The following is a 26,337-nucleotide window of genomic DNA, read 5'->3' as shown; positions in this document are numbered from 1 at the left end:
TTGCTGAGACCAGCGGCTCCTCAGCTGAGATGTTCTTTTTACCGCGACGCCATCTCCTTTATTAAATACATTTGATTTTAACCTTTTGATCAGCGATGACCTCTGTCCGTCCGGCGTTTCTTCATTTTTGAACACAACACTATGCATGTTATTCTGTCCTGTGCGAATTCACAGTTCTAACGCCGGCTGATTAAACAAAGTCCAACCGGAGACTTGGAACAGAAGAGGACAAAGGGAGCGATTTTGGCAGGTGAAAAGCTGTAGCTCGCAAGCTAGCTTGTTAAGCTAACCAAAGATGTGTGAGTTGGTTGAAAACATGGTCTTCTGTCGACTTGTTTTTATAACATTTCAAGCTGAATATCTTTGACAAAAGAACCCTGTAAAACGTATATATTGTATAGAAGTAATGGATACGTCCATCATTTGAATGAGATTTTTTAAAATCTGGAAATAGGTTAGCATTTTCCCCAGCTGGCAGAGGACTTAATTAAATCTAATAGTTATGGTTATCATTAAAGGTATGATACGGTCAAGTGTAGTTTAGTGGAAGCAGGCGAAGGAGCAGCTAAAGTTAAGCGTGGCAGTGAACCGGAATGTCCAATAAAAGCCTAAAACAACAAGCGGAAATCACTCAATGAAAAGCTCTCTCAACAAATAAGAAGACCCAGACTTTAAAATGTGGTCGAGCTATATTCTGGGGATATACGTTTTCATCTCTTCTTTGTTATGGGTTTAAAAACTCAGACTGCCTGTTCACAAAGCCGTAAAATATTAATAAAGAGCTTTAGCATAACTTCAAAAAAGTTGCCCCTAGTCTTGTTTGGATTTGAGCTCTTGCAGTGAATCTTTTTTTGCCTTCAGTGACTCACATAAAATAATTTACATTTATTTATATATTTGCTTATAACTTAACTTTTACTGTCACAGTTGGAGCATGGCCACTATTACCATAATACTGAAGAAGTGCCACAGAAGATGGAAGACACCTTTCTAAGTAAAGGATGGAATGTTACCATTGAACATGTACTTATAATGTCAGACATTTTGACATCAAAATATTGATGATTTGACATTTTTGCTCTTACATGAAGGTTTAGCCATTTGCTCTAAATTGGCGCATTTTCGACTTTCTAATGGATGCCCCAGAGCAGTCAGTGCTGCCAATCTCTTTTCCAAGGGTTGTGTAAATGTGCAAAGAAAAAATGAATTTTCCGTGTGGCTTTTAGTTTTCCGTGTGGCCTTGAATGTTGATATGAGCTTTGACGGGTTGACTGTTTTGGTGTGCAGGGCTCAATTTGATGTTTTTATGCAAAAAGGAATCCATGCTGAATGTTTTTTATTACTTTAGAAATGAGAAAATACAACCTTCATTCATCCACCCACTGCACTGATGTGGTGGTGCACGGAGGAAGACAAAAAGGCACTTGGGGAGCAGGAGAAAGAAGAGGTGACCACCGGCCGGCATCTACGTGTGGACCAACAGTGTGGGGGACGATGCGGGAGAGGAGGAGGGGGGCAAAGGGAGGCGATTAGCTGGACGGAGCACTTGTAATACACTCTCGGGGGAGCAGTGAGTCAGGCGGCTCGATGCTGCCGTCAGGTTCACCGGGCAATTAAGAGAGGCGGGGGCGTCAAAGTGGCTTAGCCTGATGCTCGGCAGCTCTGCGCCAGCGCTGAGAGCCGAGGGGTCACTTTCAACCCCCCATCAGTCCACCGGTGTGTCCTAATGCGGCCGTCCGCACTGGCTGGACAAGCCGAGGACAGAGCCAATGGGACACGTGGGGCCACAGCAGTACATGGGGGGAATTAGTCTCCCCTTTTGCCATAATTGTCTGCGACATTGGCTTCCCTCCCAGAACACTAGCAATACTTGTATTGTTTTTTACGCCTTTGTTATTCACCGACCCGTTTATTCATCATTTATTGTGGAATTGTGCATCATTGTCCCTTTTACTGAGAATCAGCTGTAATGGGTTCTGAACTGCTGGAACAGGTGAGCTCTTGAGCAAAAAGATCCTTCATCATAATTAATCTTTGACGGAGGCACAGTTGATCTCCGCTCCTGGCTGCTGCATTAACGGAATCGATTAAACCCTCCTACATATTGCGTGTTGAAATCCAATTTGGCGTTCAATGTTGATGATGTTGAGACAGAGTCATCCAATGTGCCCATTTCTCCCAATTTTAAAAGCGCGTGTCAAATATTACCCATCAGCACCTGGCGGCCAGAAACCACCAATAAAACCCACACTCTTCAGGAAGCATATTAACAGTAAAGCCCCAGGGGGATCGTCAAAAGGTGTTTTATTTTTGTCTCTTCTTGCCAGTCTGCAAGATTACAAGCAGGAAGGCAGCGAGGCCTTCGGGGAAACAATTTCCACCTTACCGGCATCACATTGATGAGCACCGTCGGACCGAAAGGTCCTCGGAAGAAATCTCTACATCCATTTACAGCTTCCATGAGAGTGAACAATACCTGTCCACGAATGAGGACTCAAGCTCTTTGTTGTATTTAATTCATTCGGGGGAGAGAAAGTCAAGATCTCCGCGTCCAGAACGGCAGTCAGTGGCTCTCCCTAATCACGAATACGCCGATTCAAATGTATTCTTAAGTCCAAACAACAATCGGAAAGCGCTCACGGAGACGCACTTGCTCGAAGAGCTGCGACGTTTCGGAATTGCAGGAGGAGGGCAGCGACAGGTCACAGCCGAGCACCCGCCCATTGCATTTGTACATAATAAAACAAATGGATGTGTGTGTGTGTGTGTGTGTGTGGGTGGGGGTTCTGTTCATTAATATTTGATCAAAGAGCCAGTAAATTGAGATGTGTTTGCATTAATTAATCATCCCCCCAGATGCCACTAATCGGCCGTTTCCATCACAGCAGCGGCGCAGTCCTGCAGACGGCGCCGCCTATGTTGAGCCCGAGCCCATCGCTCATCATGTCTGCCCGCGTCCTGCAGCCGGCCTCAAGTCGGTGACAGAGTGATTAAAACACTATTGCCGTGGAGCGGGCGCTGCGGGCTTTGCTCATAGGCCGCTCTGAGAGTTGGCTGCAGTCTGCAGCCTGTGTGCAGTGTGAAACTTGATTACCACGTTTCCACCAGTTATTGATATTCTCTGAACTTCAACCGGGTGTGCTGAGGCGCTCTGCAGCTTCACTTCTCAAAGTGCTCAGTTCCATCACTGTCGGCCTCTGCCGAAACCGGCGCCCTGGTTTGTGGCGGGAGGTTTGTGAACAGAATTAGAATTCAAAACAAGCACTTTGAGGAGGAGTTAATTGTAGCTTATGATGAATAGATTCAGCGTTAATGTAGCCAGGAATAGGGAGCAAACAATGTTTAATCAAACATTCTACTGTACCCAACCCAAAGTAAGCACAGCCACAAAGTGCATCCATCAATGCATCTTAAATGAAAGAAAACATACCAGAATTGGTAGGTTGAAAAAAGAGAGTATTGAATTATTGTTTGCAGACAAAAAGGAAGAGTAGAAGACTTTCCACACACAATAATTGTGAATAAATGTGGTTTGATTGAAACGGCGTCGTCCTGCTTCTCGCCCTGCCTGTCCTCCACACCTTACAGTCCTGTTGATGAGCACCAAATGCTGCTAATTGGCTGAGAAAGTACGGCTGTTTGTGCCACTTTGTTCACTGCATGAATGACAAACGAAGGTTTTCATTCGTTTCAGGGCACTCACATTGGACAGCGAGCAGACCCAGATGTTCACTGCATCTGAAAAAGAGTGTATTTAATTAGAATTGCTGAGTCCTTTTAGTGACTGAGTGGTTCGTAGCCGCTTCCACCACGGACAAAACCGGTGGGTTTTTTGTGTGCTGTATGCCGTCGTCTTGATCCGGCTCTCCTGTTATTGATGTAGACTCTATATTGAGAGGGACAACGCGTCTCCACCGCGCCGCTTTCATCGTGTGCTCAGTCGTTGAATTGAGGTCCCGCCCATCCACCTGCGAGCATTCACGCCTTTTATCCTGACAACCACCGAGCTGCTGTGTCCTCTTCCCGGGGGGGGAAGTAACAATCCTATTGTCGTGACCTTTCATTTAATGCTGTTTAATGGCATGAGTTGACTCTGGAAGGCCGTTGCTATGTCTTCTGTGGCATGCATCAGCCCCAAAGTGCCCATCCAGTAGGACAGATGGCCCCCGGTGGTTAAAAAAACATTGACATTGTTCCTCTCGTCGACGCATCGAGAGATAAACACATCTTACAGCAACAATCATTATTGTAATTATTACACGTTTCTTTTCATGTTTACGGTGTCCAACCTAACTGAGCTACCTGAGGAAAAGGTCACGACAAAATGTACCGACAAATGGCGGCGTGTGCACAAGAGTCACCTCCACGTAATCCGCCTCCAATCAGAGCCCCCATCTTTAATTAAAATGAGAGTACAAACCGATGCCTTTTTATATTTACTACATCGGTGAACATCCAGGTTAATCCAAGGAGGGATTATCTCCGCCGGGTGAGAGGGGCCGCTCTGAGGTGAGGGGGCTCGGTATCAGGGGGCCTGTGGACTTACAGGACGACTCAGCCACGAGTGGTAGTGTGAGTCCCAGTGAGCCGTGTTGGGCAAATGTCCCCATCGTCTTTGTTTAAGGTTTAATATCTCAAGGCTCCGTCGCCGTTGACGTGAAAATGATCAATGACAGTAGATCAGCCGCATGGGAAGTGTAAGAAACACATCACATGATTAATGACTTTGCCAGTTGTCATGAACTATACTGATCCAATACGGCGAAGGCTTCATAAATCATAAGTGGTCTGACACAAGTTTCTGTGCACTTCTTTTGTGCAAAAAACTCAAAATTCTGTGCTTTTTCCTTCTTCTCGTTCCCTGAGTTTTCTTCTCTTTTTTTCGCAGCACACTTAGAAATGTAAAAGGATCAATGTTTCTGTACTCTGTCAGCAGTGCATTGCAAAAGGCTTCTGGTCTGATGATGAATTAAACATGACATTTAAGAGTACAAACAAGACGTCCCTCAGGGAAGTCTGTCATGTGCCGTCATACGCTAATGAGTGTCTCTAAATCCCGCAGTGTTTACCACGAGAGGCGGGACAGCACGACGGAGGCCTTATGTACCTGCAGCTTGTGTAGTGCTCTGGGCGAAAGTATCAGTCGAAAAATTGGCCGCTTACACATCCAACAGACAGGGAGCAACGTAGGCTTTGCATCGGGGTCCTTTTTTCTCTTTCCACCTGTCAAATCCAAAGCCAGGGTTGGTCCGTGAACCTCTTCGGGTTTCTTAACGCTTGAATGAAAATCAACTGGGAGAGACGGCAAAACGCTGCTGAGCTGAGAGAGGGCTTTCAAACTTTTAATTCTACAGAACTTTTCTCAAGTTGAACTGGACATTGTGATGTCATCTAGAGCGGTCAAGGGGTCCTCACACCGACTTTGTTTGATCTGGACTTCATGACATTTCAGTTTGATCTTAAGCAAAACTACAGGTGTGATGGCCTGGCTACAATGATGTATAAAACAAACAAACCTTGGTCTGAGGACAGGAGGTGGTCTCGGCGGGGGATCACGTGGTGGGCTTCTCGCAGGGTCCTTTGGACTATTGAACCAAATGCAGAAAGCTTAGCTCCTCCCAGAGGTGCTAAATTTGAAGTGGAGATGGTTGAGCCGGTGGCTGGCGGCTAACAGTGCAATCAGCAAAAGCAGCACAGGGTGAACCACTGAGGCATGCTCACATGCACTAACGTGCACCAAAAGGCCGCGGCGGTGTGGGTTAACATTTAGAAAAGAATCTTACTCTTTTTTTTCCTAAATGATCTGAACTGGCGGTAAATCATCACTCCATCATCTCTGAATGCGCGGTGAAATCGCCTCATTGTTGTCCCTTTATTTGTCAATATACGATCCGATCGGCACACGCCCAGTGATTACTGAATGTCAATGTGTCGGGTGGCTACTGCAGAAAAGAGCTTACCACAAATGGTTCCAGGAACGAGGTGATTTTTATTATTACTTGAATATAGCGACTAACAAGCAATGCCCTTTGACATTTCAGCAAGCCATTTGATTATTACTGCACTGGAATAGCCTTAAATGGGCCTTAAATAGTCAATAATGATTAGTCAGTAATGATCTATATTGCCTTGAAATGTGCGGCGTTAATAAGATCTCACAGGCGATGGTTAGTTTCCTTCTCCCAGTGTGAAACATTGTCTTACTGCTTATAAGCACCAGCCTTGAGATGCCGTTTGATTCCATTTCCACATGGGATCATTAGGCTTCCATTAGTATTAGTAAGACAGGTCACCGGGGTCACTGCTTGGGAATAATTACACATCCGCCCACCAACCACCTACGGTACACATGTGCATGCATCAGTTCATTACTCGAACATGTATATCTGCACACAGTTTGCACAGACACAGGAGCTGATGAGGAGAGAGAGGTCAAAATGAATGGAACGTTGAACCTTTACTAACACCGTTCATCAGTGACGCCATTACAATTATGATTATGCTCATTAGTTTAACATTTCCTCCTCCATCCGGTCCAGGATGATACGTGACTTTAGCGAGATCCATCAGCTTCAAACCCTTTGGGAGTCTCTAAACACACGGTGCATTCGACGATGTGGCGGAAAGAATCGTGATTATAAATATATATATAAAAATACCAAAATAGTTATCTGACCAGGCTTTGACAAATTAATGGCATTTCTATTCTCACTGAAAAAATATTTTAAAATAATTATTCTTTTTACAACATTTTGCACGAGCAACGTAATCACTTCACCAACGTGTTGATTGTACTCATTAAATCTGCCGCTTTATTAATGGAACCACATTTCTTCATCATAATCTGGGCCTCCTTAAAGAAAGACATGCACAACTGTTTTTGGGCTTCAATTCTACTCAACCCAATCTGCAGTGTTCAGGAATTTACCAGATGTTGATTGTTAATCGAAGGTGGTGAGGCCGACACACGATGGAGAGCAGCTCTTATCTCACAGCGGAATGGTAGACATGTTTGCAAATTCCAAGAGGATAAACTAAAAAACCTTGAATAGACTCAGTCTGTGTAAATAAAGCGTGTCAAAACAACACTCATAAGTGAGTGCGCTTCTCTGTGACCTGGTAAATAGAGGAGAATAACTTTAAAACCTCAATGTTTACCATACTCGAACATCAGCACATCCTTGTCCAATGCTCAAAACTGAGCGCTCGGCTCTATTTAGAGTCTGCTTTGACCTTTCATCTTCAGAACCCGGGGTAGACGTGCAGCTTCCAGGGTATTTGCTTCTCTGTCTAAAGGCCAATGCATGCTGGGACGGGATCTAACCCTATTGGGACCCTGAACAGCAGTTCAGCCGCCAGTATTGAAAATGGATGGATGAATGAACGCAGTGGAGTTTCCCAGCAGAGAAGATCTCTGCTATCTCAGATGAGAATGACAGGCAATCTATTCTTACGAGTGTGTCAGGCTGCAGGTGTTGTGTGTGTCTGCTCTATTGGTATGTTGCATTGTAGGTCGGGGGGCGGGAGGATTACCTCGGGGGTCGACTTTTGGAGCAGCTAGCGTGAGCAAACGACAAAAGCAGACGTTAGCAGCCAGCAGATGACAACACATCACCTAGGAGCAGACCTAGAACATGGCAGCCTCGCTGGTAACTGTTGTTAAAAAGACACACACGGCAAAGATGATGACACGTGCATCTCCGTACAAGCAGGAGAAGGTTTGAGGCGTGCTGGGTAGAGGGAAGCTGTGATCTCTGGCATCTCCTCAGAGAACCATCTGGTAGCTTGCGGTCATCTCCACAGAGGTCCTCCGTCCTCTCTCAGCGCGTCTTCCGGGCCGAGACGACAGAAGCAGCAGAGGGAGTCCGGGCGACAGCGACGGCAAGGGAGGCGCAAGCGCAATTATGCCTCCACAAAGCACAATTATTTCCTCCACAAAGCCCCCCGACCCCGAAGCAACACGATTGGCCTCTCAGCAGGTGAGCTTTCCTATGAGAGGCAACACAAAGCGCGGCGGTGGCCGAGCGGCCGCGCCCGATGACCAGAGCTACTCGACAACCTGGAAGCTTTCACAGATCGCGCTGTAGCAGAGGGCGCTTTGGATGGATGTTCCAGCCAGAAGCGGGCGATGCATGGGGCCCATGGTGAAGCAATTTAGGTTGGTCCGTCTGAACTGGCTTGCAGGCTTCTCAGCTAATAAAAAAACAAACAGAAAAGGAATAGTTCCAATTTTGGGGGGAAAACGACCAATTTGCTGCGGCTATAGGCCTATTTATTTCCCATGAGTCACAACCGTGCCTTGAATAGTGTTAGTTAGTGTCCAGATTTGACAAACCTTTACCAGGAAACCACTATTTACACTAGTTAACGTTGCTCAAATGGTCAGTTTGTCTACAGTAGCTTTGATGTTATCCGCATTGTATTATTCATTTTGTTGGCACAAACATACAATTATTTCTTAAATGCCGGGTTTTACACCGCAAAGGAGCGTCCACCAATGAGAGGTCTTCCTATCAAAGCTCTGTAAAAACCTGGAAAATAAACTGCTGTAATCAGCCAAATGATGCGTCCAGGGGCCGACGTTCAAGAGAGGGTTAGTGAGACGGAGGCAGCCAGGACGCAACATCCTCATTAGATGGTTTTGTCTCAGGCTGCGAGGAGCAGGAACTCTTTGATTGCACCAGAGCCGAGGACAGAGGCGATCCAAAAAATAACCCGCCCTCAACCACGAAGACTAATACTACGCGAGCCGAGGCTTCCTCTGTGCGCTTTCTGATGACATCAGATCATTTCTGTCACTGTGGGCAGTGAATCTGAGGACATAAAAGCAGCGCACCACACACCACCCGGCTAGGTGGGAGGGCACCAACTACAATCTTTTGATATGAAACGGCTGTCATTTAACACTTGAATCTTTAGGAAATTGATTCACAATGTCAGAATGTGAATGTTGAATAGCCGACACCACAGTGCACTGTTGGCCGTCAAGGTTAAGTAACAACCAATATTGTATGAAAGATCTATTATGAATGATGACTATTTCAAGGTTTATTGAAAAGCTGTAACTGTATTGCCGGCTTCCATCTAAGAAGCAGTTGAAGGACTATGAGCGAGGTGGGAAAGTTGAAGTATGCCCAAAATGAATGAAAGAAGCAGAAAATGTTATGCTTTGAATGGATTATCAGTAGGTAAAAAGTGAAAATGCATGAAAAAAAAGCAGCTGAGACAGTATGAATAGTTAGAAAAGTGGAAATGGAAGGATGAGAAATATGAAGTAAGCCGTGAAAGCGGTTCAAATAGGATTTTTAGAGCAAGGACTTCAATTAGCTTAAGTTTACTAAGAAGGACTTTAATTGTCTAGGATAAAACATTGCTGATGTCTAAGCCCTGACATGACTTGAACTATGAGGACTTTTATTTTGGTTTCCTGTTGAGATACAGTGACTGTAAGGGGCTGAAACTAAGCCTTAGCCCAAGCTTCCGCTTGACATATAGAGAAGAGTTGGGGGTCTTTTAATTTAAAAAATAAGTCTTAGCCTGAGCTGTCTCATTAGATACACTTACTAAATGCAGATTTTCAATAATGAATAAAATTATAAAAAGGTCTTCCCCCAGTTGACTTTAAGGCTTTCAGGGGCTTTCTTTAGTAAACAAAGCAAAAAAGGGTCCGTCCCTATAGTCTCTGTTTAGAATTGCAGGCTTTTATTTTGGAGAAACTGCCTGAGCTTTGTGTTTAAATAGTTACTCTCAGTAACAATTGGATTTCGAAGGTGTTGCCTTCAAATTATGAAGCTCGTCGCTGCCGCCTCCCTGTATTTAACAAAGGAAAACACACAAATCACAGCGAATTTGACTATAACAATCATCTGATTGATTGGAATCTAATAATTACATATATAGTATATTGGGAAAAAACACAATGTAAAAATCAGGGAATCACATAACAATTATTTTTGAAAGTTGAAATGGTATTTAAGTTAGAAGAATGCCCAGAATGTATGACATGTGTGGAACCTGTTGAAGTTTTAATCAAGTTTGTTACACAAAGTTTGCACGAGTAGGTGGTGCAGTGAATAAATAAAAGGTCATTCACCTCAAAAGAAAGGAAGAGGTTCATCTATTGTGTGTGCACATGTTTTGATTTTCGTGTTTCTTTTGAATGAGATCAAAATGATCTTAAAGTATGAAAGATGTGATTGAGAAATCAAGTCTTTCTGCGGAGTGTTTCCATGATTCTCATTGGAGATCTACATGTCATGGTGCTGACTTCGCTTTTCCCTCCCTTGTGATTGTGTCCCTGATTGTTCCCACCTGCGTCCTGTCACCTGCACCTCCCCAGTGCACTTAAACGCTGCGCCTGTGATCCGCCGTGTCCCCGTCACGCTCTGTCATGCCGCTTCTTGTCCTCACGCCATTTTCTTTATTAAATTTGTTTCATTCACACATTGGTTCGCACCTGAGTTCTACTTTTGCCGGGAATAATGTGTGGAAGGAGTTAACGTAGCAAATTGCTTTAACACAAAAAAATGGTAATGTTTAAAAGGTGAATATGAGCTGCTGATAAAAACTACACTATTTCTTTCGTATTATTTGGCCATTGTGAGCGAGACAGAGTTGTGAAGCAGTGAATAAATAAAAGGTAATTCTCCTCAAAAGAAAGGTAGAGGTTCATCTATTGTGGAGGAGAAGGCCAAGTTCTTTCTTCACCATTTCAGCAGAGAAAGGAAAATAACAAAAAGGAAAAAGACGAGTGGTTAAATGTGCTACACAGCAATGCACAAAACAGACATCGTGAGGCGTAATTACAAACTTCATCCCCCACAATAACAACAACAACATGAACAGATCATGTGCGTATTGTTTTGTAAATCATATACGTCAACTTCTCCCCAGTTTCTCCCCCGGTTGCCGCGCACACACTTGCGTTTGCTAGCGGCGCGTCAGGAGGCCGTAACTGAGGCTTCCGTCCTGACGCTCGGCAGCCGAAGCTCTTCTCCTTATTGTTGTGCAGCTTTTGGTGATCTGAAGCCCGCGACCAAACGCGCCCGCCGGCAGAGACGAGGGGCCTTCCCACTCCGCAGATAACACTGACGCGGGGGGGGAATGTTGTGGTGCTGCTGGACGGGATGAGCGTTCACTGACACGTCGGTGCTGGAAGTGACGCCGAACCGGTGTGCAGGAAAATTGACACTATGAAGGCGTTATTAGGGGTTCTATCATTGGTACATATTGGCATATATATATATATATATATATATATATATATATATATATATATATATATATGCATCATACTTGAATGCAGGTTGTTATGAGGATCCTACGTTCGGCTGTCCCCTACTTAGAGCGCGCCTCGTCTACACCTGCGGTTTGATTTTTTTTCCATTTGTTGTCATCTTCTTTGAGGAGAGGGACTACCCGCTGTATCTTTTGAAATTGTCTATTAATCACCAGCGGCGTGCGACGGCAGGCAGGGGGAACGCGCGGACGCGGCCGGGTCATCTTGTGTCCACGGAGAGCGAGGAGCGGAGCGGGGGAATGAATGGGAGCGGCTCCTCTGTTCATTGCGGTGAAAAACGACCTTTGAACGTTCTCCTGAAAGCAGACAAACAAAATGATGGAAAAGGTGTCAAGGCTAATGCGCCGGATCGTTACCACAGTCGATTCCCGTAACCAGACTCGGGCCCCCGGCCCTCATGCGGCTCTGATTATAAGAGGTCTGGTGGTTTTGAGAAGCAATGACCTTACCGGGCTTTAAAGCTGTTCTCAATCAGGGACCAGAAAAATACATTTGGCTTTAACCTTAAATATCTTAATACGATCATCGGGATGCTTTGAAACCCACGTAGCTACGACACAAATTAGTGTGCAAACATCTGGAATCATTCCGTTTCTCTTTTGGGATGTTTCGGGGATGAAGGAAGGGGTTTGAAACCTGAAATAAGTTGGCAGGTGGACGTGACGTGTACAATAATCCCTCTCAGCCTGTGAAATATGAATGAATGCGGCTGTTTTCAGGACACCTGGCCATTAAGCCACCGAGGCTTCCTCAGGTCACCTCTTCGTTTAGCATTTAACATCCCGCTCAATGCAGTGCAGCTTGTTGCCCGTCAGGGAATACGTGAACACATCACTCTCCGGAATCTGTTTTTAGCCGTATTATTATTATTATGAAGCGCGTTGAAGCACGAGTCACTGGCTGATACCGTAATTAAGGAAAGAAAAAAAGGAAAAGTAGATGTTTATACCTTTTTGTTGGATCTAATAGTCGCCTCAGGGGAGCTGTGCAGCTTTCGGGTGCGATGAAGAACGCTGCAGCGGTGGAGTAATTGTCGGCGTTCCTCGGCGTGCAGGTTCGCACAGCGTGAGCGTTCGGTCGGTCCGCGTCTCTCAAGGCGAGGGCAGGTTGGCCGGCGGGACGCAGCAGCACCGCTTCCCCCTTATTTACCGCCTCCTGTAATCTCCTACAGTCTCCTCTGCGTCTTCATCGGCGGGTGAGAGCTCGCGGAGGGCTGCTGCTTTAACGGAGGAAAAGAAATCCGTCCACGCCGTTGATTATTCATTTGGAGAGATTGAAATCTATTTGGCCTCGGATTCACACGCCGCAGGACGACAAAAGCACCGACACACACGTTTTGTGTACAAAACACTCACACACACACACACAGGATGCATCCTGGTTTCATCTACCAGTATATCAGGGGGGAATGCAGCCCCCCAATAGCCTCCACAGAGTCACGGACCAGTGGAAAATGTAAGATAAACATCACACTGGGAATGAGCTCCCCCCCCCCCTCCTCCCCCTCTCCCTCCCCCTCTCCCTCCGGCAGTATGAGTAGTTTAAGAATAGCGCTCGAGATGGAGCCGCTTATTTTAAGTGACACCGTGAGAGGGGAAAGAAAGGTCAACCGAAGCGGCGCGCGAGGTCAGAGCGGGCGGACGCCGCGCCGAGTGGATCAGATGGCTCACCGAGGCCCGAGTGCAGCGGGACTAAGCCGAGGACGGGTTCTACCCCTCGGCCGTCTTAATTCACACCTTCGCACAAACATTCACAGGAGAGGCTTGTCCTGATTTCCTGTGAGACCCTTAAAAAAAAAAAAGTCATTTCTGCTGTAGGTTCCTCCGCTCACCGACCGGTGGGAGAAAGTAGGCTGAGAAACATCTCATCCAATTTCATGACGTATTACACGGACTGCAAGTGGGACTCACACACTATCTAACATTTTGTGTCGGATGTAATAGCTTTTTCTCATCGGAGATATAGAAATGAATTCCCTAACTTCTGAGGTATTACGTTGTGATATATTAGTGTCGAGGAACTCCGGTGCTCCATTTTATGCTTCCTCTGAAATTTGAACACGTATTATTCTATGTCAACATCTACAACATTTAAATAGCGCTTCCTGAAAAAGGCATCAGTCGTGAATATGGATCAGTACCACTTAGTCTGGAACTTGTGCTTCTGTCCTTCTGCTAACTCGTCCATCCGGGACATCGAGTACACGATATCACACGATTTCACGGGTCGCCCCACTATCCCCCCACCTCAGGTGGAACCTTCTCAAGGACCGTCTCACTGCCTCGAGTGTCGCCCCGCCGTCTACTTTTCAGCTTCCCGGAGCAGAGACGAGCTGCCGCTGTGAGTGCTCTCCCGTTACCTCCTCCTCCTCCTCCCCCCTGGCATTCACTCGAGGTGGCAGCCGGTGATCATGGCAACGACGGGGGTCTCCTTGGCGAAGGCCGGTCAGGTCTAGACGGGTCGGAGATGCGTGGCCGCGGTTGCCGGGGCGCTGTGTTTAATTGGGCCCTTCCTGCAGAGCTGCTGCTGTATATTTCCCCCGTGACGCCGAGCAGCCAGACGGAGACGGAGGACCACTATGCAAACACGGCCGCCTCACGGCACCCACACACTGGCTGCTACACACTGGGAGACCAACCCAAACCCAGCGCAGCGACACCGGCGTAAATCTGCCGGAAGATGAGCGTGCGTAAGCGCCGTCGGCCCGTGTGCCCCGACGACACGCACGCACGTTGGATTTACGAGCAGAATTCATTCCGTGCACACGCGGCGTTTTCCAAAGAGACAGTACAGCAGCTCACAGCAGCTCAGCCAGTGATCCTCTGGTCTCGGCCTCACTCTGCAGCTCGCAGCCTCTAAAAAGCACCCCGGAGGTCGCAGAGAGAGCTCGACAAGCGTCTAACGAACGGGTTCCTTTGTTGGGGGAGAAAAGCCGCCGTTAAAAGACGTTTTGCTCAGCATCTTGGCGAAGAGGCCGAGTGAGATGAGCCGGTCGAAGCCAGTGTCACGTCCGTACGGCGAATGTCCGTCACTCAAGCTCAGCAGTACGACTGGAGAGCGCACAGCTCTGTGTGAGGGGACTTTGTACGTACAAAATGCGCCGGGCAAACTTATTCTAGAGCAAAGAACCTCCTGGGAAACCAGGAACATTTCACACTCATCAGATTAGAATGCTCGCAGGCTAATGTGTTAATTAGTGAGCCTTAAAGCACATCAGCGGTTCCACGCCGCCTCGGAGGAGACATCCGTCCACAACCCGCACAGGACGGTAGTGGGAAGGATTGTGGCTTGGTATCTCTCATTGCCGTAACAAACAAAAGGCTGGTTGTAGAAGGTTACATCTTATCAGAAACCTACATGATCATGTGAGTATTCAACGTATCTTCTTAACGGTTTATGTGACATCCTCATTTTTCCGCGACACGTGACAATTTCCACTCTTTTTCATAAAGAACTTCTTCCCAATAAAACAAAATCCTATTAAGAATAAGTTTGGGTCCTTTGGCTTAAAATAACCACGGCGATCTGCCGCTGAATATAGTGTGTGTGTGGGGGGGCAGGGGGACCCCAGCCTGTCACCTTGCTGCTGTCACTTCACCTCCACATCTCCGCCCGAGCTTCATCAGCTCATCATTCAGCTCCACCAGTGTTCGGACTCCACGGGGGGGGGGGGGGGGGGGGGATTCATCCTGCTGCTCAGGGCAGACCGATTACAAACCTCCCTGTAGAGTCTGAGACCAAGAAGACTTTGTCTTCATCGTATCATTTATTAATCACGAACAATTATCTGTCTTTCTCCGTCTTGTCTCTGCTGATTGAAGCGATGGCAGTAGTTAGGAATGCTAATGTGACACGTCCTAACAGACCTGAGCACACGTCCTCCACCTTCTGTGTCACACGGACATCTAACAAGGAATGCACGTCTTATAGGGGAAAGCTGAGGGTCTCTGGTGCAAAAAAACAACCCAATAAAAGGAATAACTTTTAGCCTCCACAGAAGTGAAGCGGCTCCGGTGAACTGCTGCGAGAACGAATGTGTGTCCCTACTGGGGGTCTCTGCAGGAACTAGAAGCATGAGGTCAACGCCACACGGCAGAGACGCCACCGGCTGGATCGTCAGAACGATCAGCTGAGGGTGGAGCACACGCTTCCCCACCCGAACAAGTCCCGGGTGGAGCAAAGACACACCAACAGGATAATGTGCAGTCCGCACGTTTTTACCCCTTTCGCTTTTAACTAAATTGAGAAGAATTGGAACACATGGCGTGTTGGAATCACTTTGACTTCTCTGGCACCTTCCAAACTGTGAGAGTGGGACGGTTATAGCAGCCGTGTGCTCGGTGCCAGATCCTTCCTGCTACACGCGCACGCACACACACACACACACACACACACACACACACAAACACTATTATTTTGGGGCAAATGACAAACCGTTTTAAATATGAGCAGCCACATATTGTGCCATCAAGTTGTAACAACTGAGCTGCAGATGAAAGAAGGGAAAACGTCCTGCTGGTATAACAGCACAATATCAAAGCCATGCTCACGTGTGACCGACACGTGTGTGGACCTGCACTTCAGCTTCAGGTTGCTGTTACATTACCAGTTGACCCTTTGCCAAGTCCCGCCCTCTCCGACGCAGCCCGGCCAATCATAGCCACGCGGCGTCTTAGCGCTTCTGTGTTAGCCTGCTGCTGAAGGTGGATCCTCAATAAACACATGCTGTTTGTGTTTTTTAATGATTGTGTGTGATGTGATGCTTTTCTTTTTCGCGTGGTGATCTGTAAGCTTTAGCTTTATTTATATTTAAAGATTGTTTTTTTGGGGGGGGTTCTGGCAGGTGGCTTCTCTCGGCCCCTTAAGACGAGGAGATAATATATTTTCATCTCAAATGACTTTCACAGTATCCGCCTCGGCTACCTGGTGTCATTGTGTCCGGATGATAAAGTGACGGAAAGCAACAAATGAGGACACGCGGGCTTTTCTTTTGAAGCGCGCAGCTGTTCTGACATCACTTGTACATGAGGTGTGATGAGGGACCTGCTTGTCACTGTCACCTGTGATAGAGTCATCATCAGGCCCCGCGTCACGCGGCCGACGGAGAGATCGCCCTGCGGGACGCCAAGGGGAGACGCCGTCGCCTGGGCATTGCAACTGGATGCAGAATGGCGGATTTGTTTGTGGTGTTAATGTATCTGAGAGCAGCTCATTTGTCTGTCACCGTGTGTGCTTGACTGGAGAGGATGGAGATTAGCCGTGGAGTCAATGTGACCTTCTTCTCCCGTCACTGCTGTTTCATTATCGGATGCACCGAGCTTTGGTATTCGTCTCAGACGAGTGAGACCGTGAACTGGGCTTAGAGGGGTCCGGCGCGATGACACGGAGAAGGAGAACGCCTCCAGGAGGGAGCGGATCGGTGCCCGGGTTTACTTAACCCGATTAGAAAACACCCACTTATCATTGCGGGGCCATGTGGGACCAGTTATGATTTGGAAAAGGCGAATGCGGTGTTTGTTTAGCCTGTCATCTCCAAATGCAACGAATGCCGAGCAGATAAGAGAATATGAGACACATGCCTCACATGCTCGCGCTTTAAACAATCAAAAACAACCAACGATAAATGACAATCCCCGGGGAAGCATCGCTGTATGCTGTTCCTGCTACGCCCTATTTATCTGTGTTTATGTAACGTTCGGCGGGGCGCTCGAGACACAACACGTGTTCAGCGCCTTGACAGGCGTCACGAGCCGGAGCCAAAACAGATTCACGGCGCGAAAAAAAGCCCCTTTTGACAAATGTGTGATTAGCCGCCGTCCAACTGGCACATTCATTCTGTCTTGAATCGCACTTTTTGAGCATCGCTTGCAGTAAATACTAGTTTTCTTGGTTATATGGAGCCCATTGTTGAATCCTCCCTCCCCCTTTTCCTCCATGTGACCAGGCTCCGGTCTGGGAAAGAAAGGGGAGTAGTGACAGGCCCGAGCGGAGCTGCTCATTGGAACAGAACACGCTACGGGAGAAGGGCAGGACGAGGCCACTGCAGCGAAACACAAAGTTCCTCTGACACTGCAGTTCAGCAGACGGAATGTGGGGTGCGGCTTCATACCATTCATCATAACTAGCGGACCACGGTGTCAAGCGATGGCTTCGGGATGGCTGCGACCGCGGAGGGAACCGATCGGCCGCCCTTTTATTCCCACCCCCCACACTTCTGCTGTTACCTGGTGTGTGACGACAGGAAGCGGTAAACAGCGGAGCAGAGGTCAGAGGGCGAGAGCCCCCCCCCCGGTCATCTCCGACGCACCGCAATCACACCGGCAATGCAGCAGCCTGCGCCCTCCCACTGCAGAACGTTCACAATGGGCCCACTGTGCATAATCACCTCCGTCGGTGTAGGGTCCGCACCCCCGCCCGCCCAATGCGACGAGCGCACCCACCAGGCAAATCCATCAGACCCTGAGTGGAGGCTCCTGCATTGGGCCTAATGGCTGCCCCTCGGGACGATGTGCTGATGGGAGCAGGCCAAGTATAAGGAGGAAAAAGAAAACCGTAATGGGGTGATTCGCTGTGGACTTGGGGCGAGACGCAGTCGGCCAAGTGGCGCCGTAGATAATGCTCACTACCGCGGTACGGCGTTGGCCGTATTCGCTGTTACTGCAGCAGGCCGGGGCTCTTCTGATTGTTCCACGAGGCGCGGAGCAGGTTTGGCTGGTGAGTTTTGCACCGGCGCCAATTAGGGCGTGACTGTGTGGTTTTGTGAAGGTCAACGGCCAAATGGGGCTTTGGTGCTCTTGCAGTCTGTTGAGAAACTCAAAACATGGTTTAAATTTATGAGAAAACAAAGTAAAACAAAGTACATTATTAATTGAGCCGATAAGTAGGAACTATTTGGGGGTTGAAAGTCAAAAAATCCGTGACATTTACTTATTACTTATTTACATATTTTTTAATTACAATAAAAAAGCAACTAGAAATAAAAACTGTTGAGTTCATGGTTCATACACTGTATGTAGAGGAATATTTGAGTGCTAGTTGAGATGACCTTTATAGCTCCAACGCTAAAAGAAGACACCCACACTCAAGTGTTAAAACATGAACAATATGAAAGCGTGAACGCAAGTCTCATTGTTATGCACTCAGACACAACAGGAAATCAAGACATAACATCAGGTCTTCTTCTCAAGGATTATTCAGTGAATGTTAGTTTGTTCGTTTTATCTGTTTCAACAGAACTATGTCCATAGTAAACATGCTTGTTCGTCTGATCTTAATATTTTATATTTATATTCTTGATTCTTTTGTCTATTTTGTACAAATTTGTATTTGTATATTAGAGACGATACAGGTTTTAATTCTGGGTCAAGAAAAGATTTTTTCCTTGAATGAAATCATTTTAAATATTGTCAGACGAGTGACTTTGTTATTATGGTAGAGGGATGGAAATAATAGACAGATTTTATAATTAAAGGAATAATTATTTAAAAATCTACTTCATCCTTATGACCTTATGATTTATGATCATGTATTAGAGACTCTTTATTAACTTCTCTCTGATGAATTTAAGTATTCGTTTTTTAACAAAATGTAAATGATTTGACTTTTTTTTTAATAATGTATTGTCTAGATAATATTGTTAATTGAGACTGTTTTGGCCAGAAAAAAAGTGAAATTAAATCTATTCATTGTCCCACACCATTATGTGACACACATGCATTCAAGCTCATTTCCAGCTCAGACACTTCTGGGTTCCTCAGCAAGATTCTCAGCCAATCTGTTTCCCTCTCTGCGCAATTAAAACCCCGCTCAGGAATACTGCACCGCAATTATATTTCTCCAAATGTTCCCTGGCAACATTTCTGCAGTGTACGCTCCCCTCCTCTCGCTCTCCTACCACTTTTCTAAGTTGTCCTGGCTGGTTTGTCTGTGGAGCCTTTCACACAGTGGCCCACATCCATCATCGCAGGGCCATTGAGGCTCATTGTGTGCATCCATTAACTGCATCTACGGGGGAACCTTACAGAGTGCGTGGGCTCCCGCCATCATAACTCTGGTGCATTCCGCAGCTGAACCTCCCCTGTGCTCAACTAGTGTAGCTCTAAACACCGGTACCACTTTTTGGGAGGAATGAAGCAGTGTGAATGTGTGTGTCTGTGTGTGTGTGTCTGTGTGTGTGTGGGTTGTGGGGGGTTTTGGCCCTACGAGCCCAAATTAATCACCCAGCTTTTTGTCTTTTTCATAAAAGTGTTTCTGCAGAGCACAAATTAGCCGGCCGTTTTAGAGACACTTCCTTTTGTCAAGATATTGATATTAATCAGTGTCTTCTCCCCCTCCCCAGTGTTAATATCCATATGAATAAAATATAGACTTCCCTCGCTGGCTTTCGGATTGGATCTCATTGTACCTCATTATTGAAGTGGGTCAGTGCCTCTTCACCTCCCTGCTCACCTGCAGCAAAACATATGAGCTGCAATATTAATGTCCCCATAAAGCAGGCAGGACCTGCCACAACTACCATGGCGTATCATAACTACCACAACTACCATGGCGTATCATAACTACCACAACTACCATGGCGTATCATAACTACCACAACTACCATGCCGTATCATAACTACCACAACTACCATACCGTATCATAACTACCATATCATAACTACCATAACTATCATACCATATCATAACTACCATACCGTATCATAACTACCATACCATATCATAACTACCATACCATATCATAACTACCATACTGTATCATAACTACCATACCATGTCATAACTACCATACTGTATCATAACTACCATACTGTATCATAACTACCATACCATGTCATAACTACCATACTGTATCATAACTACCATACCATATCATAACTACCATACTGTATCATAACTACCATACCATATCATAACTACCATACTGTATCATAACTACCATACTGTATCATAACTACCATACCATGTCATAACTACCATACTGTATCATAACTACCATACTGTATCATAACTACCATACCATATCATAACTACCATACTGTATCATAACTACCATACCGTATCATAACTACCATACTGTATCATAACTACCATACCATATCATAACTACCATACCATATCATAACTACCATACCATGTCATAACTACCATACTGTAGCATAACTACCATACCATATCATAACTACCATACCATATCATAACTACCATACTGTATCATAACTACCATACTGTATCATAACTACCATACCATATCATAACTACCATACCATATCATAACTACCATACCATGTCATAACTACCATACTGTATCATAACTACCATACCATATCATAACTACCATACTATATCATAACTACCATACTATGTCATAACTACCATACTGTATCATAACTACCATACTGTATCATAACTACCATACCATATCATAACTACCATACTGTATCATAACTACCATACTGTATCATAACTACCATACCATATCATAACTACCATACCATATCATAACTACCACAACTACCATGCTGTATCATAACTACCATACCATGTCATAACTACCATACTGTATCATAACTACCATACTGTATCATAACTACCATACCATATCATAACTACCATACCATATCATAACTACCACAACTACCATGCTGTATCATAACTACCATACCATGTCATAACTACCATACCATATCATAACTACCATACCATATCATAACTACCATACTGTATCATAACTACCATACCATATCATAACTACCATACCATATCATAACTACCATACCATATCATAACTACCATACTGTATCATAACTACCATACCATATCATAACTACCATACTGTATCATAACTACCATACCATATCATAACTACCATACCATATCATAACTACCATACTGTATCATAACTACCATACCATATCATAACTACCACAACTACCATGCTGTATCATAACTACCATACCATGTCATAACTACCATACTGTATCATAACTACCATACCATATCATAACTACCATACTGTATCATAACTACCATACTGTATCATAACTACCATACCATGTCATAACTACCATACTGTATCATAACTACCATACCATATCATAACTACCATACCATATCATAACTACCATACTGTATCATAACTACCATACTGTATCATAACTACCATACCATATCATAACTACCATACTGTATCATAACTACCATACCATATCATAACTACCATACTGTATCATAACTACCATACTATGTCATAACTACCATACTGTATCATAACTACCATACTGTATCATAACTACCATACCATGTCATAACTACCATACTGTATCATAACTACCATACTGTATCATAACTACCATACCATGTCATAACTACCATACTGTATCATAACTACCATACTGTATCATAACTACCATACCATATCATAACTACCATACCATATCATAACTACCACAACTACCATGCTGTATCATAACTACCATACCATGTCATAACTACCATAACTATAGGTCCCTGTTACGTGTCCGTACAGGAAAACGTCGGTATTTTGATCCCAGTGCTTGTAGAAGACGTCCTCAAGGCTTTTTACGCAATTGTTTACATGGTAACAATAAATAAATCGATTTTTATCTATTTACTGGAATTCATGGTTAAAAATGAAACATGTCAACAACCTCACTGTGTTTTCACCTCCGCGTCCCTTCGGCCGAGTAGCTTGTTTACGTGCCAGTTCTGTTCAGACGGCTTAAGACACTGGAAGACAATTCAACATGGCAGCATGATAATCAAACTGTGGAATTCTTTCCTCGAAAAAGGCGCCGTCTCCTCGGCAACGTGAAGCAAACACTGTCCGCTGTAACGCTTGTCTGAAGTCGGAGAGAAAAAAGCCTCCCCAGCATCTCAAACACTGCGCGCAGCCGAGAGGGAGGACACGTTCTTCAGGGACAATCTCATTCTCTTATTTTTATTTTTTATATGTCATATGCTTTGTCTGTTTTCAAGAGGAAACAAAAACAGATGGAACAAGATTTTATTTTCAGGCCGTACCACAAACATTCATGATTGCTGCTAATCATCACATGCACGGAACGGTAACATTGTGAGCCTAATTTCTAGCATGTGCGTGCATAGAATTTGAATCTTCCCCAAAGCGATTGATAATGAGAATAATTTGTGTGTATATATATATATATATATATATATTAGAACAAAAGGGCAGTTAAGAAAATGTCCCTGTGTCAGTGTGTGGAATCTGGTGTTGGTACCAAAGTCACAAATGTAACCTTGTTTAATGTGTTCCCCTCGCTGTGAATGCTGAGCAGCATCCCTGTTAGCATTGCCATGCGGGTACAAGTGTCCCACTAATTTGCCTGCAGAGCCCAGGGGGAGGCTGATTTCCTGGTGCCATATAGCACCGTCCAAATTGGGTTATTTTGAGAAAGCTAAGCAGGTTATGAGAAGATTATTTAACACCTGGTATCCCAGTTTGTCCCCCGGAGTCAAACGGTTTACTTTAGTCCCTTTTGTTTTTCTGTGTTTTTTCCTTCTTCTTCTTCTTCTTTTCTCCACCCTCAGCTTTGTAGGCAGCTCAGTCGCAGCATCTCCCACCAGAGTCAAGTCAAAAGGGAGCCCCCCCCTCCCTCCCCCCCTCCACACACACACACACACACACACACACACACACACACACACACACACACACGCACACACACACACACACACACACGCACACATGAAAAGGTTCCTCCCTCTTTGCCAATCAGTGGCTGTGAGTCCTGGCAGCCATCACTGTGTGTGAAACACAAAGGAAGGAGTCCACCTTAATGCTGTCTCTGGGTGCCGGGAGATGCAGACTGCTGCTGGTGGCAAACAGAGAACAGTGCCTTTGCTTTAAAGTCCTCAGTCGCTCTCTCTCTCTCTCTCTCTCTCCTTCATATGGAGGACGATGAAACCTCAGAGGAAGATCCGAGTCGAGTGCCTGGATGACAATGTGTTTCTCCCCTGCCAGGCACTGAGGGGTTACTGGTGGAACTCAGCCAGTCGTACGCTCACATCAATTAAAGCATTTAGATAATGGACCGTGTGGCCGCTGCTTGATGTCCGTATTTACTCATAAAATCCTAACGGCGTCCAATATTGGATAAATCAATATGAAATAAATTATCAATTAAAGTTTTGCTCAATAACATGTGAACAATAAGTTATTGATAGGAGGTGCTTAATGAAAGAACATTTTTAAATTGATTTCATCTATTCAGCTCAGTTAATTCAATTCAGACGTTTTTTGTTTCGATTTTCTGTCCAGAATGTCTTTATTTCTAAGCGGCTCGCAGCTGAACTCTCTCCAGACCGGTACACTACGAAGCATGTCATTTTGCTTTGATACGGTCCGGCGATTTTCAAATCCTTTGTGAGGTGGATTTATTAGATAGGTGTGATTCAATGGGTCCATATGAGTTTGGCTCAAGACAACTCTACGGCTGGAAAGAAAAAATGAAAGAGTCGGATGATGAGAAATAGCTTCTGTGCCTTGAATTCATAAGAATAAAGAGGTGTGAGAGGCGATGGTATCTGCTGCTTCTTCTTACAGCTTATTTGTAGAGGACTCGTATGATCACATGACGTATTCGGTGGGACACCTCCGGTTTATAGAGCCATGCAGGACGGAAACGGCAGTGAAACATATCTTATCCAACTAAAAGAAAGGCTCAACTAAATACAATCGTATGATTCCAAGTGTACTCCATATGTAGAATACTCCCAACAAGTGAAACTCATCCATACGGTTTGAGAGGCTTTGGAGAGAGCTTAAAGTATTACTTGTAGTAATAGTGACGGGAAGTTAAAGCATGCACTTCTGCTGATACTGATTTATTTTTATGTGGGTGCCTCCTTCTCCAAAGGGGCGTGCCGGTCCTCACAAGTAGGCCGAAAGCAGCCAGTTAGCTGCTGTTAGCGTCGTCAACCATCAACCAACCAGACGCTGCTGCTCTAAATACACGGCGACAACCCACTGCTTTAAACACAAGCCAGGTTTAACTAGCCAGCTCAAGGTGTCCCTCAAATAAAGACACACTGTCGTCTCTGTCGTCTGTAGCCATCCAAAGTTAGACGGCCTTCTTGCTCATGTTGTACAACCGGAGAAAATGATGTAATTATTTACATGATTCAAACATTTAATCCTATTTTCTTGCATTAAGATGAAGGAACAGTTCTAATTATATTCACAATATGTCACAGTTGAAGACAACAAAATCTACAATATGTTGATATTTATAATAGCTTCATTAGCATCAATAGCCAAAGTGACCTTTGGTTGGTGCCATGGACAGTGTGTGGGTTTCTCCATATGGTCAGTTGTGAACCATGTGGAGACTTTAACACAAACCACTCGCACTGTCCGGGATCATTAATCCATCTGCATCTTAATGACTGCAGCTACAGCGATTTGATCACGCAGGGTGTTTTTCTTCTTGTGTCACGGATTTGGAAAATGTATCTTTGATCGTGATTGATTGATTCTTCTTCTTCTTCTTCTTCTTCTTCTTCTTCTTCTTCTTCTTCTTCTTCTTCTTCTTCTTCTTCTTCTTCTTCTTCTTCTTCTTCTTCTTCTTCTTCTTCTTCTTCTTCTTCTTCTTCTTCTTCTTCTTCTTCTTCTTCTTCTTCTTCTTCTTCTTCTTCTTCTTCTTCTTCTTCTTCTTCTTCTTCTTCTTCTTCTTCTTCTTCTTCTTCTTCTTCTTCTTCTTCTTCTTCTTCTTCTTCTTCTTCTTCTTCTTCTTCTTCTTCTTCTTCTTCTCCTTCTCCTTCTCCTTCTCCTTCTCCTTCTCCTTCTCCTTCTCCTTCTCCTTCTCCTTCTCCTTCTCCTCCTCTTCCTCCATGGCATGAAACAGACACAAACAAGCACGCAAGCAAATTTAATGAATAAATAACAATGTATTCCTGTTGGATGTTGTTTGGTCGGGATCACTCATGCATTCAGTGACTTTTATCAAATGACATTCCTGCTGTGTCTAAAGCCATTAAACTGCATGCGATGGGTGAACACATTATCAGGGTTGTTGTACAATGTTTTCTTTTAAAACCGGTGACTATTTTGTTAAAAAGGATGACATAATTATTAAGTTATCCCATTTCCCTCTCTCTCTGTTTGTAAAATGCATTAAATATACTTAAGTCACATGTGTGTCAGTGTGCTGAAAACACAGCGCATGCAGCATTAATTCCCAAGTTAGATACTCTGATTGGAAATGTTTCAAGGTTTACAGCAATGGATTGTAAATGTAAATTAAAAACAGATATTTTGTTATTTCGTCATTGATTTGAACGTTCATGTCTTCAGCATTACCTTCAGCTGTCCTCTTTCCATCCAATCGGTCATTAGCGATACATCAACCTGCCACTGACCCGAGGACAATATGACCGGTGACTCTAAGTGACACTTGAAGAAATAACCCCTTAAAACGCTGAAGTGAGTACACAATATTGAGTCGTGCAGGAAGCCACTGCACCACAATGACGCTGCAAAAACCAGCAGCGTGAGTCAGAAAGGAGGAGAAAACGTCCCTCAGGAAGGACTGAGACTCTTTCTTATTATAAGGTGAGTCTGATCAAAGTATCATTTGTAGTGTAAAGTACACAAACACGTGGCGCTCTCAGCAATGGCTCATGGGCACGGTTGCCATGACGTTGCCTCATGGATGGATGTTGACTTGTGTCAAGTCGGTTGAAGATTCTCTAATTTCATCTTAATTTCAAGTGTGACATTTTATGGCACAAAAAAATGTAAATTCTAATCAGTTAAGTTTAGATGACTTAATGGTTCATATCCACACTGGTGAAATGCTTTACATATCACGTTATGTTCCCTTTTATGTGCCATAAGTGGTGTGTGAGCTGACGTGGAGCCACCGTGATAACAAGGTCACGCTCCCCCATCGTGCAGTGCAGCGAGGCGATATCTGACTCGCTTCCAGATCTTCCCAGCTACGCCGACTACCATCACAAATTGGGATTCTTAACCGCCGCAGATGAAAACGAGGCAAAGA

Source organism: Gasterosteus aculeatus, chromosome 3 (genome assembly GCF_964276395.1).
Source record: "Gasterosteus aculeatus chromosome 3, fGasAcu3.hap1.1, whole genome shotgun sequence".
Lineage (NCBI taxonomy): Eukaryota > Metazoa > Chordata > Actinopteri > Perciformes > Gasterosteidae > Gasterosteus > Gasterosteus aculeatus.
This window is presented reverse-complemented; position numbering follows the sequence as displayed.